The 7908-nt window shown below is 39.6% G+C and overlaps 1 pseudogene; it reads left to right on the top strand.

Annotated features, from left to right (window-relative positions):
- The first annotated feature begins 2379 nt into the window (after nucleotides 1–2379).
- Nucleotides 2380–2494, top strand: LOC120602588 (uncharacterized; annotated as a pseudogene).
- Nucleotides 2495–7908: the final 5414 nt, after the last annotated feature.

The raw sequence follows: 7908 nt of genomic DNA, 5'->3' as shown, positions 1-7908 counted from the left end.
GGCACTTGTACTTTTAAGTCATGAACAAACCAAAGCAGAGGGGTTTGGTCACATTAGCAGGCTCTCAGCCGACCTTCATGGATAAGCAAGTTGTGTGTGTCACGGACTCTTATCTAGGATGAGCTCTGGGGATGTTCATGCTCTGCTGAGGAAGAAAGGCAATGGAATGGGCCGAAGAAGTGAGTAAAGAACAGGGCTCAGGGCCATCACGCAAATCCATATTTCACTCCCTTAAGGCCTACGAAAGCATTTACTTCTTCAGTAAAGTGAAGCAATCCTATAACGCGTGCATCACAGACCATTAACGAAAAGTTCTGAAACCTTCCGTGAGCTGTTCTCCCCTAAACAGTTTGTTCAGATTTCGTTCCTTGGAGAGGGAGGGGCAGACACTGTTCCACATAGTTTTCTTAGGTGAAAGTCTTAGAAACTCCTTTTTAGAGTTTAATATATCCATTGAGAGTATCTTGAAGGAGAGTAATTCTCTACTAAGGCTGCCCAGCAAGAGAGATCATAAAAGTAACACACACACACACACACACATTCCACACACGCCAAGCACGCACACACACACACGCACACACACGCACACATCAAAGACACACACATCGACGCCGCAAGACGACGCATCACACGTATTGCAGACACGCACGCATGCCACACCATCTATCGGCCACACGCCAGCACACACACACGCGACACACACACGCTGCCAAGCATTGGCCACACGCACACACACACACGCAGCACACACACACGCCGCATTGGCCACACGCGACACACACACGCTGCCACAACATTGCCACACATCGCGACACACGCGCGCATTGTCATCACACACGCACACACACGCGCGCACACGCACATACACGCACGCACACACACACGCACTTGTGTATGCTAACAAGTTTATGGCTCCTCTTAAATATGTTACAAATAGTATATAAAAATAACTTAAATATATAAATATATTATATTCATATGTAATTGCTTATATATAACTATTGAATGCATATTATATAAAAATATGTGTTTACATTTTGGAGAAGCCATAAACTCGTTAACATACACAAAATTTTAACTGTTTTCCTTTGAGTTCTGAGAAAAACTAATCTGTAAGAAGAGCTCCCTCTGCTGCCACTTGTACAAAATAGATTTTCTGTCTGGCAATACAGAAAAAAATACGTTAAAAGGCTGTGACGCTATCATCCGGTGGCTGTCTATAACAAAAAAAAAAAATTACATTTAGAAAATAAAATTATATTTAAACTAGTAGCATCTTCACCTCTTCAAATAACCTCCAGACTTTTTCTGTTTGGCAGAAAAGCCATGTTGCTACATCTTTCAATTTGATTTCTTTCTTTCAGTGGTTCATTGTAATGCAAATATACGAGAAACATAGACATCGGATAATGATGCAGTATGCAATTAGGAGCACTTTTTCCAAACTCTTAACTAAATAAAGGAAATCCTTCTCTAGGTGCCCAAATCCATAGGTCAGAGTTCATCATAGTGGGCAGGACGAAATGGCTTTATTTACTCCAGAGCTCTGCACTGACTTGACAATCAGCCATACGGTTTGTTTCTGCAGATAATAGTAAGGAGAGGCATCGGAGAAGGCGACCATTTAACGTTCTGTAACAATCACACAGCAGTAACGCCTCAAGAAAATAAAGGATGTGTTTGCTTGGCATTTTGTACTAAGCTGTATTTGGGAATGGATTGGTCCCAGATCCTGAGTGCCCCACTCATTCCTGACCCATCTGGGCATACTAAATACAGACACGAGTGGCATCACGGCCCCGGTGCTAGCCTGGAAAGTTCCACCCCGTCCCTGTGTTCACACCTGCTTTCATCTCCGTGGTTTGCAGGTTCCCTGGCTCTGTTTTGTGGCTTCCAGAATCAGCTTCTGAGCTCCTGCCTTTTTCTCATTTATCACTCTTGGCTCACTGCTTAACTCAGGATTTTGTAAGAATTTCTTGATTTTGAAATATTTATGTTTTTCAGGAAGGAGACAGTCTTTCAATCAGCTTTATCCTAGCCTTTTAGCTAGAAAAAGGGAGTTAGTCATTGCCACATCTCTGAGGAAAGTATTTATCTTCTCTAAGCCTTCTCCAGTTTCCTTATCATCCATAAATGGGAACAATAAAAGAACTCATTTCATCATGTTTTTGTGAGAATAGCAGCTGTTAAAGCACTTATAATAAATGCTAATTGTTATATTTGATAATAAAATAACTATAAGGTATTATAGAAATTTTCTGAGTTAAGAAAAATATTAATAGATGAGCATCTTGTGGTTATGACGAGGTCAGAGGGAGAAAAGTTAAAAATCAAGGGAAGGCACTTTTGTCCAGAATAAATTAAATGTTCAAATACATAGCCTACAGCCATGCCACCCTGAACAAGCCTAATCCTGATCTTGGAAGCTAAGCAGGGTCAGGCCTGGTTAGTACCTGGATAGGAGACCACCTAGGAAGACCAGGTGCTGTAGGTATAAAAAATAAAAAAACAAAGGATTGTAAGCTGACAAGGTCCTTGCAATCTGTGAGGTCAACCAAGAGTTGCCTCGCCTAAGAAAACAAAAACAAAACAAAACAAAAAACAACAAATACATAAAAATAAATCCAAAGATTAATATACCAAATGTTAACAATTTTTATCTTTGAGCGAAGAATTTATAGGTGAGTTTTTTCTTTGTGTGCACAGGTGCAGTTGTTGCTCTGGGTTAGAAAAAGATAGGTCGGATTGCCGAGGCATAGGCTACACGATTTAAAATGTTTAATCGATTCTGTCCGTGTACCCTAACGTGGCCCCGTCACTTCCCATTCCCTCCCACTGGCAGTGTTTAAGGGTTCTCGTTGACCCCACTTTCACCAGTCAATGCATGCTTCCACTTCTCAATATAGTGCTCCAATCACTGTGAATTTATACAAATAACCATTAATCAGCTGCATTAATGGATTTCGTTAACTGAATCCAGTCAACTGACACTCAGCATGCATTCCTTCCTGATTTTAGTGCTCTTTTGGGTACAGCAGAAATTGGAAAGCTTTTAAAACAAACTACATTTTTACGCTCCCCCAGAGGCAAGGTTCTGGATGCAAAATCGGTCCTGCCAATGAGATGCTTTCAGTGAAAGTCTGAAGGTGGAAATGCAGGCGAGGGACCTTCCTGTTGCTTTTGGGGCAGTTTCTGACATCTCATACGGATATGGAATGCAGTGTTTCATCCCCCCAGAAGTGGTCCAGTGTCCAGTCTCCAGATCTGTGGATGATGAGAGTGCCAGCAACTTCTGGATATCAGTTACTTGATCCTGGATGTTGCCTGCACTGGCATTTTCTTGGACTTGGTGGTTCCAGTGGCCTCTTGACTTTCCACCTTCCTGGTTGGCACAGATGGAAAAGCTTCCTTGGTGGCCAGTTCTGCAGTGTTCTAAGCATCATTCTTGGAGACCTGGCCCACAGCCCAGTCCTCCAGTCTTTCCACCAATTTCCTAAGCACCTAATCCCTTATATTAAATCCCATTCTGCATAAAATCCTAGGTGATCTCTGTTTCCTGTAGCTGAATCCTGACTGATATGTATGTACCAGCTACATGGCATCTGATTTGACTTCTCAATGGCCCTGCTTAGCCATAATAGATGGCTTCACTTCATTGTCAGTAGGCTGGGTAGTGAGACTCCTGGTATTCGGTACAATGGCTGCTACAAAAAAGGTATTTAACTGAGCCTCAGCTGCTGGAGCTAACAGGTGAGAGACCATATCATGCCATACATAAAAAGGCTTCAATCCTGTATCCACTGTTCTAGCCTTGGCTTTGCCCCTTACCAGCCAAATGACCTTCATTGAATTTCTTACCTCTTTTTGGACTGAATTTCCTGGACTTTAAAATAAAGGGTTCCAGATAGCTTTTAAGGCCATTTTAGCTCAAAGACTTTATGATCCTAGGAAATCATTATACAAACCTAAGCATGAAATGGTTAAGTGATGAATAGTTAATCCTTATAGCTCGCTAAACATTAAAAGCCTTGCAAATGACACACTTACTTTCCTTCCTGCTTGTTCTGCTTGTCAGTCTTAGGAGCTAAGGTTTCTGTGTTATGTCTGCTTTCTTTTGTTTTGTCTTACATTAATAGTAAATTGACATAAAATTGCAATTCCAGAGAAGTAGAGGTGTTGCTATGGAAACAGCCTTGATTCATTAATGTAAACATGCTATTCTCTGAGGGGCTGGTAAAAAGAAAAACACAAAATAAACATGATAGTAAGAATAACATTTTGTTTTCAGAGAAAATGGACCACACTCTGAAGGCTTGATCTGAAGGTGTAAGTAGCACATTACCGCAGATTTGGATAGACCCTGGGTTGATGCTCCTGACTCAGTGGCTGATGTGATATAGCAAGACTAAAATGTGGGTGCTAGTCCCATTCCCCTATGCCTGGGTTACAAAGGAGCTCCAAAACTTCTATTGTGATTAACATAAAGTAAACATACCTCTACTTCAGGCTTATTGGTTGTGGTTCAAATTTGTCCCCTTTTGTGTGTGTGTTGAGGGGACCACTGAAATTTCGTTTCTTCCCTTTAAGCCATTTCATTTACTTTCAGAATGAAGATTTCCTATTCTTGGCTTCCTTCCTCCTCCCTCCCTCCTCTTCTTCCTCCTCCTCCTCCTCCCTCCTCCTCCCTTTCCTTCTTCCTGCCTTCCTGCCTTCCTGCTCTGCCTGCTTCCTTCCTTCCTTCCTTCCTTCCTTCCTTCCTTCCTTCCTTCCTTCCTTCCTTCCTTCTTTCCTTCCATTTTATTGAGATATAATGTATATACAAAAAAATTCGCTCTGTTTAAGTGAATGTTTGATAAATTTTGATGATTTTACAACAGTCATTTAACTTTCATCAAAATTGGATAGAGCAGTCTCATCATCCTAAAAGTTCCCTCTTGTTCCTCTTCAATAGATTCCCTCCACCCTGACCCCCAGCCCCAGACACCCACTAATCTGCTTTCTGTCACTATAGTTTTATCTTTAGTAGAAGTTCACATAAATGGAATCACGCAATATGTTGTCTTTGTGTTTGACTTTTTTCACCTAAAATAATGCTTTTGCTATTCATCCATGTGGTTGTATATATTATTCCATTCCTTTTTCTTGCCGAATAATATTCCATTATATGTACATGTCATCATCTGTTTATTCAATTACTAGCAGATAGGAATTTGGGTTGTTTCTGGTTTCTGGCTATTGTAAATAATGCTGCTACATGCCAGTCTTTTGTGGACATAAATGTTATTTCTCTTGAGTAAGTTCTTCAGAGGATTCCTGGGTTGTATGGTAAGCGCACAAAGTTTCTTCATCTTATAAGAAACTGCCATGCTGTTTTCTGAAGCAGCAGTACCAGTTGCCTTCCCTCCGGCGGTGTGCGAGTTTTGCGTCTTTGCCGACATGGGTGTCTTCTCTCGATTTCTGTACTTATCTCATCTTAGACAAGCACCAGTTTGTGAACCATACTTTGAGTGGGACTATTCCAAGTCTTTCATAAGAATATGTCATGATCCCACATGTAATCTGAAAAATAACTAGGCATTCTGGTGTCACCAACGAGAACAACAGGATCTAATGCAAAACTCCCCCGAATCAAGAAAATGAAAATTATACAAGTCTAGTTCTACAGCTTTTTATGGATTCTACTTTTAATGCGAACACTGCAGTATCTATTTTGTTGACGAAGCACTTTGAGCTTTCTTTCTTTCCTAAATAATGGAGAATAAATATATCTATTTCTTAAAAATGAAGCCTAATCTAGCTCTAACATGCCTTGTGGCTTTGAAAGCATGTCCATTAGTATCATTTCCGGTTTCTTTAGCAATGCTTGCACTGAGCTTGGATGAGCGAGATATAATGAGAGGATGAATAGTCAGGCTCGGGAACAGAGGCCGTGATACCTGTGCTACATGGGGGCGGATGGAGTTGCAGAGATGCACCTTGAGCCGAGTAAGAAAAAATCAAGTTGCACTCTAATTAAGAGCCATGGAGGATAGAACATATTGCCAGAGGGAGTAGCTAAAGCAACTTTTCTAATGCAGGTAAATTTAACATTCGGTGGAAGAAGGAAACACACCATCTATCTGAGATGTCAGGGTGGCTGTTAGCTGTTTTACTTTCTGCCTCTTTAGAAGGCAAATTTGAGTCACTGCACAGTCAAGTGAATCAAATGTCACACAATTATGTGTGTAGTTTTAAATCCGGACCCCACTGCCCCAAGGGCAGGTTGATTCAGTTGCTTATTTGTGATTGAAGAGAGTATTAAAATAGAATATTCAGAAATGCATTAAAACATGCTTATCTCTAATTACTTATAGAGGCTTGGTTAGAGCTGAGTGGAGTTATTTTGCTAAATAGTGCAGAAGAAATGTCATTAAAAGATGAATTCACTAAGGAGTGATTGTGCTATTCTCAAAATAAAAGCAGCCATAAAGTATTTGGAGATTCTGCTGAGACAATGTGGCCGCCCCCGCTAATGGGTTATTTTTGGCAACATGTTCTGGAATGGGATGTGGTTATTAAAGACACATGAAGAATCAGACCTGCATTAAAACAGAGCACACATTTTTTTGCACAAGAAATAAAGTTTGGGAAAAGTTTATGGTGAGTTTTTTGGGTAAGAGAAGGTTATGGAAAATAAAGCATATTATCATTTTGATTGGAAAGTCTTTTTTCTCCCCTTGCTATAATCAGCCTTAGGTTACAATGGTTACAAGTATTAAAATGTACTTTTTAAGAAAAAAAATACCAGGTTAAAAAAACAAAGCTTATGAATAGTGAAGCAAAGCACTAAAAGATGCTTTACATATTTTATGTACATTATGAATTTATTACATAATTAGTGAGTTGGCAAGTATGAAGTCCTCTCCAAAGGATTGATTCAGACAAAATAAATAATTTAAGTATGAAAATGATTATTAGACATCTGGGTTAATAAGATCGATAGGCAGCGAGATGCCTAATTTATCACCCTACACATACACTTTCTAAAACAATTCATGAAGCTTCCATGAATCCTGAGGCCCCAGAGACATGCGGCCTTCATAAATGGGTGATCGTCGGTTACCTCTCCATCACACAGGGTTAACTCTGTGAGGTGGTCCCTTGCACCCCAAAGCAATACCTAGCTCTCTGCTTCTCCTCAAGGGCTGTAATTTAAGAAATGCAATGCACTTGGACGTGGACAAGCTTGATGGGAAGTTCACTGCAGCCAGGAGCAGGAAGGTGATACAAGTGCATTCAGGAAAGGTGAGGGAAGTGGTAGTCACCAGAGAGTTTGTTTCTATATACTGCTTCTAGCAAGTGGTGAACTATAAACTGCTTCAAATTATTCTGGAAGAAGGAACCATGTAACCAGTCAGATGATTGGGTAACAGGTCTTAGTAGACATAATAATTTACTATTTCAATAGTTGGTTAACCATCTAGGAAAAAAATAATTTAGATCCTCATTTTATAACATATACTAAAATAAATTCCAGGTGAACTAAAGAATTAGATGTTAATGATTAAGCTATGAAACAAAGAAGAAAAGTAATTGAGTTTGAGATGGGGAAGAATTTTCAGGCATAAAAATCAATGGAAAATAATTGCAAAAGAAAAATTTGTAATAGAGTTGACCACATAAAACACGTATTTCTTCTACACATGTATTTAACAACCACTACAAACAACGTGAAAATATAAAATTGAGTAAAATTTACAAAATTATTATAGAAGTATCCTTATTATAGAAAGATTTCACATGTTAACCAGAACCATTTTCCCCAAATTAAATTAAAATAACACAGGACGTGAAAAGGCTGTTCAAAAGTTTAATATTTTATGAAAATAGTAAATAATATATTAAAACATACAGCCTCCCCAGGAACTA

This window comes from Pteropus medius, unplaced genomic scaffold, assembly GCF_902729225.1.
Source record: "Pteropus medius unplaced genomic scaffold, Ma_sr-lr_union100, whole genome shotgun sequence".
Lineage (NCBI taxonomy): Eukaryota > Metazoa > Chordata > Mammalia > Chiroptera > Pteropodidae > Pteropus > Pteropus medius.
This window is presented reverse-complemented; position numbering and strand designations above follow the sequence as displayed.